The sequence below is a fragment of the Salvelinus fontinalis genome, unplaced genomic scaffold, assembly GCF_029448725.1.
Source record: "Salvelinus fontinalis isolate EN_2023a unplaced genomic scaffold, ASM2944872v1 scaffold_0006, whole genome shotgun sequence".
In the NCBI taxonomy this organism is placed as follows: Eukaryota; Metazoa; Chordata; class Actinopteri; order Salmoniformes; family Salmonidae; genus Salvelinus; species Salvelinus fontinalis.
The window spans coordinates 536497-549690 of NW_026600215.1; the positions used below are offsets into that span (position 1 = coordinate 536497).

At 45.0% G+C, this 13194-nt stretch overlaps 1 protein-coding gene across 3 annotated transcripts in view; it reads right to left on the reverse strand.

The window, feature by feature from the left end:
• The window catches only part of cntn5 (contactin 5), a 737853-nt gene that overhangs the window by 24726 nt on the left and 699933 nt on the right, over window positions 1-13194 (reverse strand). The gene's annotated exons all lie outside the window — the stretch shown is intronic.

A 13194-nucleotide genomic window follows, 5' to 3' on the forward strand; every position in this document is an offset into this window, starting at 1 on the left:
TTAGATAAATCAGTCCAAGTAGATTACAGTACATGGAAATGAAACCATTTTACTTCGACTGACCCCTGAGCTAAGCATAGCTACACCAATCCCCCTGAGCTAAGCATAGCTACACCAATTCCCCTGAGATCTCCCCACATAACATAGCTACACCAATCCCCCTGAGATCTCCCCACATAACATAGCTACACCAATCCCCCTGAGCTAAGCATAGCTACACCAATCCCCCTGAGCTAAGCATAGCTACACCAATCCATGAGATCTCCCCACATAACATAGCTACACCAATCCCCCTGAGATCTCCCCACATAACATAGCTACACCAATTCCCATGAGATCTCCCCACATAACATAGCTACACCAATCCCCCTGAGCTAAGCATAGCTACACCAATTCCCCTGAGATCTCCCCACATAACATAGCTACACCAATCCCCCTGAGATCTCCCCACACAACATAGCTACACCAATCCCCCTGAGCTAAGCATAGCTACACCAATCCCGATGAGATCTCCCCACATAACATAGCTACACCAATCCCCCTGAGATCTCCCCACACAACATAGCTACACCAATCCCCCTGAGATCTCCCCACATAACATAGCTACACCAATCCCCCTGAGCTAAGCATAGCTACACCAATTCCCCTGAGATCTCCCCACATAACATAGCTACACCAATCCCCATGAGATCTCCCCACATAACATAGCTACACCAATTCCCATGAGATCTCCCCACATAACATAGCTACACCAATCCCTCTGAGCTAAGCATAGCTACACCAATCCCCCTGAGCTAAGCATAGCTACACCAATCCCAATGAGATCTCCCCACATAACATAGATACACCAATCCCCCTGAGATCTCCCCACATAACATAGCTACACCAATCCCCCTGAGATCTCCCCACATAACATAGCTACACCAATCCCCATGAGATCTCCCCACATAACATAGCTACACCAATCCCCCTGAGCTAAGCATAGCTACACCAATCCCCCTGAGCTAAGCATAGCTACACCAATCCCCCTGAGATCTCCCCACATAACATAGCTACACCAATCCCCCTGAGATCTCCCCACATAACATAGCTACCTGCTTACAAGCTAAAATGAAAGCAGGAAGCACCAGTAACTCGGTCTATAAAAAAGTGGTCAGATGAAGCAGATGCTAAACTACAGGACTGTTTTGCTAGCACAGACTGGAATATGTTCCGGGATTCCTCCGATGGCATTGAGGAATACACCACATCAGTCACTGGCTTCATCAATAAGTGCATCGAGGACGTCGTCCCCACAGTGACTATGTGGGGAAATCAAATCAAAGTTTATTTGTCACGTGCGCCGAAAACAGGTTAAAGACCTTACAGTTAAATGCTAACCAATAGTGCGAAAAAGGTATTAGGTGAAAAATAGGTAGGTAAAGAAATAAAACAACAGGAGAAAGACAGGATAAGCCCTGCCTTATCTCAGCTCACTGGTTACCATAGCAGTACCCACTCGTAGCACGCGCTCCAGTAGGTATATCTCACTGGTCACCATAGCAGCACCCACTCGTAGCACGCGCTCCAGCAGGTATATCTCACTGGTCACCCCCAAAGCCAATTCCTCCTTTGGTCGCCTTTCCTTCCAGTTCTCTGCTGCCAATGACTGGAACGAACTGCAAAAATCACTGAAGCTGGAGACTCATACCTCCCTCACTAACTTTAAGCACCAGCTGTCAGAGTAGCTCACAGATCACTGCACCTGTACACAGCCCATCTGTAAACAGCCCATCTGTAAACAGCCCATCTATCTACCTACCTCATCTGCAGAGTGTATTTATTTATTTATCTTGCTCCTTTGCACCCCAGTATCTCTACTTGCACATTCATCTTCTGCACATCTACCATTCCAGTGTTTAATTGCTATACTGTAATTACGTGGCCTATTTATTGCCTTAACTCCCTTGTCTTACCTCATTTACACTAAGTGCATGTACTTAGTTTAGGACTTTGTTTTATTTTTTCTACTGTATTATTGACTGTATGTTTTGTTTATTCCATGTGTAACTCTGTGTTGTTGTATGTGTCGAATTGCTATGCTTTATCTTGGCCAGGTCGCAGTTGCAAATGAGAACTTGTTCTCAACCAGCCTACCTGGTTAAATAAAGGTGAAAAAAAAATATATATATATTGGCAAGATTAGCAAACATGCCCGAAACAAAATGCTGACACTACACATCCAAGTATATCGGACTAAATTATCAAATACAAGAACTGTAATTTTGAATTCCATAAAGTGAGTGTGGAAGAGGTGAACAAATGATTGTTGTCTATCATCAATGACAAGCCACCGGGGTCTGACAACTTGGATGGAAAATTACTGAGGATAATAGCGGATGATATTGCCACTCCTATTTGGCATATTTTCAATTTAGGTCTACTAGAGATGATTTTCCGCCAGGCCTGGAGGGAAGTGTAACAGTATAACTTTACGTCGTCCCCTCGCCCCGACACGGGCGCGAACCAGGGACCCTCTGCACACATCGACAACAGTCACCCACGAAGCAGCGTTACCCATCGCTCCACAAAAGCCGCGGCCCTTGCAGAGCAAGGGGAAACCCTACTTAATGTCTCAGAGCAAGTGACGTAACTGATTGAAATGCTACTAGCGCGTACCCGCTAACTAGCTAGCCATTTCACATCCGTTACACTCACCCCCCTTTCAACCTCCTCCTTTTCCGCAGCAACCAGTGATCCGGGTCAACAGCACCAATGTAACAGTATAACTTTACGTCGTCCCCTCGCCCCGACACGGGCGCGAACCAGGGACCCTCTGCACACATCAACAACGGTCGCCCACGAAGCGTCGTTACCCATCGCTCGACAAAGGGCGCGGCCCTTGCAGAGCAAGGGGCAACACTACTTAAGTCTCAGAGCAAGTGACGTAACTGATTGAAATCCTACTAGCGCGTACCTGCTAACTAGCTAGCCATTTCACATCCGTTACAGAAGCAGAAGTCATTCCGCTACCTAAGAATACACTGCGTGCACAATTATTAGACATTTGTGTTCCTCAGGATTAATTTTATTGTTGAACAAACACAATGCTCTCAGTCAATCCAAAATGTTATTGAACCTCAAACCTGAATGTTTAACAGAGGAAAAGTGAGTTTTGTCTTTCTCAGGCGAATATATAAGTGTGCACAATTATTAGGCAACTATTAGTGTGCAGAATTATTAGGCAACTAAATTACAAAAATAATTTCTCCCAACTCACTTGTTTATTCTCACATTTTAGAGTAAGTGTAACAAATAAGTAACACAAAATTAGAATTAAATAACATTTTTGGCCTTTCATAAATATTCAGTGATCAATATAGCCACTCTTCTTTTCAGTAACTGTTATGAGCCTTTCATCCATGGAGTCTGACGATCACCTACAGATGATCTGTTCACGGTCACCTTTCGCTGAAGCAGCAACCAAAGCCTCCAAAATGCTGTTCAAAGAGGTGTATTGTCTTCCCTCACTGTAAATCTCACGTTTGAAAAGGTCCCACAAGTTCTCAATAGGATTTAAGTCAGGTGAGGAAGGGGGCCAGGTCATTATTCGGGCCTCTTTGAGGCCCTTGCTGGCTAGCCAAGCAGTAGAGTACTTGGATGTGATGGAGCATTGTCCTGCATAAAGATCATGGCCTTCCTGCATGCTGAGGACTTCTTCCTGTACCACTGCTTGAAGAAATAATGTTCCAGAAACTGGCAGTAGGTTTGGGAGTTGAGTTTTAGTCCATCTTCAAGCCAAAAAGGTCCAACTACCTCATCCTTAATGATAGCAGCCCATACCAGTACCCCTCCTCCACCTTGCTGGCGCCACTCGAAGTGGTGCCCCTGTGTCCATTACTGATCCAGCCACGGGCCCATCCATCTGGACCAACAAGAGTCACTCTCAATTCATCTGTCCATAAAACCTTTGAAAATGATGTCTTCAGGTATTTCTTTGCCGAATCGTGACTCTTCAACTTGTGAATCTTATTCAGTGGTGGTCGTGTTTCAGCCTTCTTGACCTTGGCCATGTCTCTGAGCACTTGACACCTTCTGGACACTCCAGGTAGGTTGCAGTTCTGGAATATGGTGGTACTGGAGGATAATGGGTTCCAGGTAGCTTGACGTTTAAGTCTTCTGCAGTGTATTTGAGCCTTTTCTTCTGCGTTTCTTGCGCCCCCAGATGACTATTCGCAACAAAACGTTTGATTGTCCGGTTAGTTCAGCGTGTTGCATCCGTCTGAAAGGAATTTTGACTTTTCAGTCTCAGTTATCTATTTTCTAGGGCCCTGTTTTAAAAAAAACAGATACATTGTATGACTGCCATAATTTTTGCTGGAACCCAGGAAGAGTAGCAGCTGCCTTGACAGGAACTAATGGGGATCCATAATAAACCCCAGGAAGAGCAACTGCTGCCTTGACAGGAACTAATGGGGGTCCATAATAACCCCAGGGAGAGTAGCAGCTGCCTTGGCAGGAACTAATGGGGATCCATAATAAACCCCAGGAAGAGAAGCTGCTGTCTTGGCAGGAACTAATGGGGATCCATAATAAACCCCAGGAAGAGTAGCTGCTGCCTTGGCAGGAACTAATTGGGATCCATAATAAACCCCAGGAAGAGTAGCTGCTGCCTTGGCATGAACTAATGGGGATCCATAATAAACCCCAGGAAGAGTAGCTGCTGCCTTGGCAGGAACTAATGGGGATCAATAATAAACCCCAGGAAGAGTAGCTGCTGCCTTGGCAGGAACCAATGGGGATCAATAATAAACCCCAGGAAGAGTAGCTGCTGCCTTGGCAGGAACTAATGGGGATATATAATAAATACAAACACTCCAGGATTGCCTAGTCCTGCCCGAGGCTCTGCCACAGTGGACTAACACAGTCTTGTGGCGTGCAGGAGACCCCAGTTGACACAGTCAGTTCCCTTAGCGGTGTAGTGGAGGGTAAACAGACCTTCCCTTAGTGGTGTAGTGGAGGGTAAACACACCTTCCCTTAGAGGTGTAGTGGAGGGTAAACACACCTTCCCTTAGAGGTGTAGTGGAGGGTAAACACACCTCCCCTTAGCGGTGTAGTGGAGAGTAAACACACCTTCCCTTAGCAATGTAGTGGAGGGTAAACACACCTTCCCTTAGTGGTGTAGTGGAGGGTAAACACACCTTCCCTTAGAGGTGTAGTGGAGGGTAAACACACCTTCCCTTAGTGGTCTAGTGGAGGGTAAACACACCTTCCCTTAGTGGTGTAGTGGAGGGTAAACACACCTTCCCTTAGAGGTGTAGTGGAGGGTAAACAGACCTTCCCTTAGCGGTGTAGTGGAGGGTAAACACACCTTCCCTTAGAGGTGTAGTGGAGGGTAAACACCTTCCCTTAGAGGTGTAGTGGAGGGTAAACACACCTTCCCTTAGAGGTCTAGTGGAGGGTAAACACACCTTCCCTTAGAGGTGTAGTGGAGGGTAAACACCTTCCCTTAGAGGTGTAGTGGAGGGTAAACAGACCTTCCCTTAGAGGTGTAGTGGAGGGTAAACACACCTTCCCTTAGAGGTGTAGTGGAGGGTAAACAGACCTTCCCTTAGCGGTGTAGTGGAGGGTAAACACACCTTCCCTTAGAGGTGTAGTGGAGGGTAAACACACCTTCCCTTAGTGGTGTAGTGGAGGGTAAACACACCTTCCCTTAGCGGTGTAGTGGAGGGTAAACACACCTTCCCTTAGAGGTGTAGTGGAGGGTAAACACACCTTCCCTTAGCAATGTAGTGGAGGGTAAACACACCTTCCCTTAGCAATGTAGTGGAGGGTAAACACACCTTCCCTTAGCAATGTAGTGGAGGGTAAACACACCTTCCCTTAGAGGTGTAGTGGAGGGTAAACACACCTTCCCTTAGCGGTCTAGTGGAGTGTAAACACACCTTCCCTTAGAGGTGTAGTGGAGGGTAAACACACCTTCCCTTAGTGGTCTAGTTGAGGGTAAACACACCTTCCCTTAGAGGTGTAGTGGAGGGTAAACACACCTTCCCTTAGAGGTGTAGTGGAGGGTAAACACACCTTCCCTTAGTGGTGTAGTGGAGGGTAAACACACCTTCCCTTAGTGGTCTAGTGGAGGGTAAACACACCTTCCCTTAGTGTTCTAGTAGAGGGTAAACACACCTTCCCTTAGTGGTGTAGTGGAGGGTAAACACACCTTCCCTTAGAGGTGTAGTGGAGGGTAAACACACCTTCCCTTAGAGGTGTAGTGGAGGGTAAACACACCTTCCCTTCGCGGTGTAGTGGAGGGTAAACACACCTTCCCTTAGTGTTCTAGTAGAGGGTAAACACACCTTCCCTTAGAGGTGTAGTGGAGGGTAAACACACCTTCCCTTAGTGGTCTAGTGGAGGGTAAACACACCTTCCCTTAGTGTTCTAGTAGAGGGTAAACACACCTTCCCTTAGAGGTGTAGTGGAGGGTAAACACACCTTCCCTTAGCAATGTAGTGGAGGGTAAACACACCTTCCCTTAGCAATGTAGTGGAGGGTAAACACACCTTCCCTTAGTGGTGTAGTGGAGGGTAAACACACCTTCCCTTAGAGGTCTAGTGGAGGGTAAAACACACCTTCCCTTAGAGGTGTAGTGGAGGGTAAAACACACCTTCCCTTAGAGGTGTAGTGGAGGGTAAACACACCTTCCCTTAGTGGTGTAGTGGAGGGTAAACACACCTTCCCTTAGAGGTGTAGTGGAGGGTAAACACACCTTCCCTTAGTGGTCTAGTGGAGGGTAAACACACCTTCCCTTAGAGGTGTAGTGGAGGGTAAACACACCTTCCCTTCGCGGTGTAGTGGAGGGTAAACACACCTTCCCTTAGAGGTGTAGTGGAGTGTAAACACACCTTCCCTTAGAGGTGTAGTGGAGTGTAAACACACCTTCCCTTAGAGGTCTAGTGGAGGGTAAACACACCTTCCCTTAGAGGTGTAGTGGAGGGTAAACACACCTTCCCTTAGCAGTGCAGCGGAGGGTAAACACACCTTCCCTTCGTGGTGTAGTGGAGGGTTAACACACCTCCCCTTAGTGGTGTAGTGGAGGGTAAACACACCTTCCCTTAGAGGTGTAGTGGAGGGTAAACACACCTTCCCTTAGTGGTGTAGTGGAGGGTAAACACACCTTCCCTTCGTGGTGTAGTGGAGGGTAAACACACCTCCCCTTAGTGGTGTAGTGGAGGGTAAACACACCTTCCCTTAGAGGTGTAGTGGAGGGTAAACACACCTTCCCTTAGAGGTGTAGTGGAGGGTAAACACCTTCCCTTAGAGGTGTAGTGGAGGGTAAACACACCTTCCTGTAGCGGTGTAGTGGAGGGTAAACACACCTTCCCTTCGCGGTGTAGTAGAGGGTAAACACACCTTCCCTTAGTGGTGTAGTGGAGGGTAAACACACCTTCCCTTAGAGGTGTAGTGGAGGGTAAACACACCTTCCCTTAGTGGTGTAGTGGAGGGTAAACACACCTTCCCTTAGAGGTGTAGTGGAGGGTAAACACACCTTCCCTTAGAGGTGTAGTGGAGGGTAAACACACCTTCCCTTAGAGGTGTAGTGGAGGGTAAACACACCTTCCCTTAGTGGTGTAGTGGAGGGTAAACACACCTTCCCTTAGAGGTGTAGTGGAGGGTAAACACACCTTCCCTTAGAGGTGTAGTGGAGGGTAAACACACCTTCCCTTAGTGGTGTAGTGGAGTGTAAACACACCTTCCCTTAGTGGTGTAGTGGAGGGTAAACACACCTTCCCTTAGAGGTGTAGTGGAGGGTAAACACACCTTCCCTTAGAGGTGTAGTGGAGGGTAAACACACCTTCCCTTAGCGGTCTAGTTGAGGGTAAACACACCTTCCCTTAGTGGTGTAGTGGAGTGTAAACACACCTTCCCTTAGTGGTGTAGTAGAGGGTAAACACACCTTCCCTTAGAGGTGTAGTGGAGGGAAAACACACTTTCCCTTAGAGGTGTAGTGGAGGGTAAACACACCTTCCCTTAGCAGTGCAGCGGAGGGTAAACACACGTGAATTCAGTTTAAACAACTTTCTTATTTTACTATTATCATATTACTCAAGCGTTTACCCACCCATCCAGGAAAATGCATTAGAAATATAGGGAATGTTACTTTATTCACGAACGGGGAAGCAGGAACATCGTTTACACACCTATTTTATACCACTACATCACTGCTTCCTTGAAATGACCCTCCTATCTATGGTCCTAAGACACATCAGCAGTTTATCTATACACAGAAACAATCACTTAGAAGGGCTTTATCAACTGAAATCAGCCTCCACCATGAACTCACCAGCTCAAAACTTTTTTTTGAATTGACCAGGCATATCATTTCCATATTTTCATTTTTTTCCCCCGTAACCTCTTTGGTAATAGGATTATATCAATGTCTGCAAATGAAACACTAAACAGACAGTAATTAAATCAAAAGGCCACAAAGTCCCAGCTGAATCGTTGTAGCTTCCAAGTCGTAATGAAATAAATTACTTGTAAATGTCACGCTCTTTGATGGCAAGCATGAACACTTTGCATAGACCCATTTGGTATTGCTTCTGCAGCTATACTGTTTCATCTCGGGAAGTCCTCAAGGGTTATAACTATTGTGTGAATATTTTGTGTTCTTGCTTAAGTCTTCTTTTTCCCCAACCTCAAACGTACTGTAGAACATTGAGTTTATCAATCACATTTATTTATAAAGCCGTTTTTACATCAGCAGATGTCACAAAGTGCTTATACAGAAACACAGGCTAAAACCCCAAACAGCAAGCAATGTTGATATAGAAGCACGGTGGCTAGGAAAAACTCCCTAGAAAGACAGGAACCTGGTGGCCAGTCCTCTTCTGGCTGTGCCGGGTGGAGATTATAAGAGATACATGGCCAATAAGGCCAGATTGTTCTTCAAGATTTTCAATTGTTCTTTGATGACCAGCAGGGTCAAATAATAATCACAGTGGTAGAAGGTGAAACCGGTCAGTACCTCAGAAGTAAATGTCAGTTGGCTTTTCATAGCCAAGCATTCAGAGGTCAAGACAGCAGGTGTGGTAGAGAGAGAGAGAGAGAGCGAGAGAGAGAATTGAAGACACCATGTCTGAGACAAGGTAGCACGTCTGGTGAACAGGTCAGGGTTCCTGCAGCAGCATGACCAGGTGGACTGGAAACAGCCAGGAGTCATCAGGCCAGGTAGTCCTGAGGTATGGTCCTAGGGCCCAGTTCCGGGAGGAGAGGGAGAGATGGAGAGAGAGAAATAGAGGGAGCATACCTAAATTTACACAGTACACCAGATAAGACAGGAGAATTACACCATATGTAATAGACTGACTGTAGCCCCCTGGCACTTTGACAAAACACAGCCCCCACACCACTCAACCCACTCAAGTGACGCACCCCTCCTAGGGACGGCATGGAAGAGCACCAGTAAGCCAATGACTCAGCCCCTGTAATAGGGTTAGAGGCAGAGAATCCCAGTGGAGAGAGGGGAACCGGCCAGGCAGAGACAGCAAGGGTGGTTCATTGCACCAGTGCCTTGCCGTTCACCTTCGCACCCCTGGGCCAGACTAGACTCAATCATAAGACCTACTGAAGAGATGAGTCTTCAGTAAACACTTAAAGGTTGAGACCGAGTCTGTATCGTTCAAATGGATAGGCAGACCATTACATAAACATAGAGCTCGATAGAAAGCCCTGCCTCCAGCTGTTTGCTTAGAAATTCTAGGGGCAATAAACAGGCCTGTGTCTTGTGCCCTTGGCGTACGTGTAGGTATGTACTGCAGGACCAAATTGGAGAGATGGGCATGAGAAAGTAATGCTGAGAATGTAATGCTTTGTAGGTCAGCCGTAATACCTTGAAAATCAGCCCTAACAGGAAGCAGGAGTAATATTATCACATTTTTGGGTTCTAGTCAATATTCTAGCAGCCGTGTTTAGCACTAACTGAAGTTTATTTAGTGCTTTATTTAGGTAGCCGGCAAGTAGAACATTGCAGTAGTCTAACCTAGAAGTGACAAAAGCATGGATACATTCTTCAGCATAATCTTTGGACAAAAAGTTTCAGATTTTTGCAATTTTACAAAGATGGAAAAAAGCTGCCATTGAAATATTCTTGATATGTTCGTCAAAAGAAAGATCAGGGTCCAAAGTAACGCTGAGGTCCTAAACATTTATATTTCAGATGACTGTACAACCATCAAGATTAATTGTCAGATCCAACAGCAGATCTCTTTGTTCCTTGGGACCTAGAACAAGCATCTCTGTTTTGTCTGAGTTTAAAAGTAAAACATTTGCCGCCATCCACTTCCTGATGTCTGAAACACAGGCTTCCAGGGAGGGACATTTTGGGGCTACACCATGTTTCATGAAAATGTACAGCTGTGTATCGTCCGCATAGCAATGAAAGTTGACATTGTGTTTCTGAATGACATCCCCCAAGAGGTAGAATATATAGTGAAAACAATTGTGGTCCTAAAACGGAACCTTGAGGAACACCAAAACGTACAATTGATTTGTCACAGGGCAAACCATCCATAGAGACAAACTGATATCTTTCCGACAGATAAGATCTAAACCAGACCAGAACTTGTCCGTGTAGACCAATTAGGGTTTAAAATCTCTCCAAAAGAATGTGGTGATCGATGGTGTCAAAAACGACACAAGGTCTAGTAGCACGAGGACAGATGCAGAGCCTTGTTCTGACGCCATTAAAAGGTAATTTACCACCTTCACGAGTGCAGTCTCAGTCCTATTATGGGGTCTAAATCCAGACTGAAGCCTTTCATATACATTATTTGTCTTCAGGGAGGCATTGAGTTGCTGCACAACAGCTTTAAAAAAAAAATATATATAGGCCAATTGTTTTTTATAATTTCCAGTTCAAGGTTTGGCTTTTTCAAGACAGGCTTTATTACTGCCAATTTTAGTGAGTTTGTACACATCCGGTGGATAGGGAGACGTTTATTATGTTCAACATAGGAGGGCCAAGCACAGGAAGCAACTCTTTCAGTAGTTTAGTTGGAATAGGTTCCAGTAGGCAGCTTGAAGGTTTACAGGTCATTTACTATTTTCATGAATGTTTTGAGAGATATAGGATTAAAAAACTTGAGTGTCTCCATTGATCTTATGTCCTGGCAGTTCTGTGCAGACTCCGAGTCTTGGAGAAATATGCAGATTCAAAAAGGAGTCCGTAATTTGCTTTCTAATATATATATATATATGATTTATTTCACCTTTATTTAACCAGGTAGGCCAGTTGAGAACAAGTTCTCATTTACAACTGCGATCTGGCCAAGATAAAGCAAAACAGTGCGACAAAAACAACAGAGTTACACATGGAATAAACAAACATACAGTCAATAACACAATATAAAAGTCTATATACAGTTTGTGCAAATGGCGTAAGGAGGTAAGGCAATAAATAGGCCATAGTAGCCTAGAAATGACAATTTAGCAAATTAACACTGGAGTGATAGATGTGCAGATGAAAAAATGTGAGTGTCTCCATTGATCCTAGAACCTGGAAGTTCTGTGCAGACTCAGGACAACTGAGCTTAGAAGAAATACTTAGATTCAATTAGGAGTCCGTAATTTGCTTTCTAATGACCATGATCATTTTGTCTCAGAAGTTAATAAATTCATCACTGTTGAAGTGAAAGCTATCTCCTCTCTAGGGTGTTACAAGGTTAAATATAGATCCTCACTTAGGTGGTTAACTGAGTTTTGTTCTCTGATGTCCTTGGGTAGGTTAAGGGAGTCTGGAAGGGCATCTAGGAATCTTTGGGGTGTCCAATAATTTATAACATGGCTTCTGATAATACTTGGTTTGGGTCTGAGCAGATTTTTTGTTTCAATTGCAAACATAATAAGATGGTGGTCCGATAGTCCAGGATTATGACGAAAAACATATAGTCCTATAATATTTATTCCACGGGTCAAAACCAGATCCAGGATATGATTGTAGTAATGCGTCGCTCTGGAGACACGTTTGACAAAACCCACTGAGTTGATGATGGCTCCGAAAGCCTTTTGGAGTGCGTCTTTGGACTTTTCCATGTGAATATTGTGAATATTGAAGTCAGCAAAAATTTGATTATTATCTGCCATGACTACAAGGTCCAATAGGAATTCAGGGAACTCAGTGAATAGCGCTGTATATGGCCCAGGAGGCCTGTAAACAGTAACTATAAAACGTGATTGAGTAGGCGGCATAGATTTAATGACTAGAAACTCAATAGACAAAAACGCAGTGTTAAAAAATGTAATTTAGAAATTGAAATGTGGCGTAACTGTTAGCAAAACCTCCGCCATTGCGGGAAGCACAGGGGATATGGTCACTAGTGTAACCAGGAGGAGAGGCATCATTTAAAACAGTAAATTCATCAGGCTTAAGCCATGTATCAGTCAGGCCAATCACATCAAGATTATGATCAGTGAATAGTTCATTGACTATAACTGCCTTGGATGTGAGGGATCTAACATTAAGTAGCCCTATTTTGAGATGTGAGATATCACAAGCACTTTCAATAATGACAGGAATGGAGGAGGTCTTTATTGCAGTGAGATTGCTAAGGCGAACACCGCCATGTTAGTTTTGCCCAACCTAGAGACACGGTCTCAAATCAAAGTTTATTATTTGTCACGTGCGCCAAATATAACAACCTTACAGTGAAATACTAACCAACAGTGCAATTTTAAGTAAAAAAAAAAGGGTTTTGTGTGGGGGCATCGGATAGTCGGGCTAATTGAGGTATGTACGTGAATGTATAGTTAAAGTGACGATAAACAGAGAGTAGCTACAGCATAAAAGAGGGGTGGCGGGACACAATGCAAATAGTCCAGGTAGCCATTTGATTACCTGTTCAGGAGTCTTATGGCTTGGGGGTAAAAGCTGTTGAGAAGCCTTTTGGTCCAAGACTTGGCGCTCCGGTACCGCTTGCCATGCGGTAACAGAGTCTTTGACAATTTTTAGGGCCTTCTTCTGACACAGCCTGGTGTAGAGGTCCTGGATGGCAGGCAGCTTAGCCCCAGTGATGTACTTGGCCGTACTCAATACCATCTGTAGTGCCTTGCAGCCGGAGGCCGAGCAGTTGCAATACCAGGCAGTGATGCAACCAATCAGGATGCTCTCGATGTTGCAACTGTAGAACCTTTTGAGGATCTGAGGACTCATGCCAAATCTT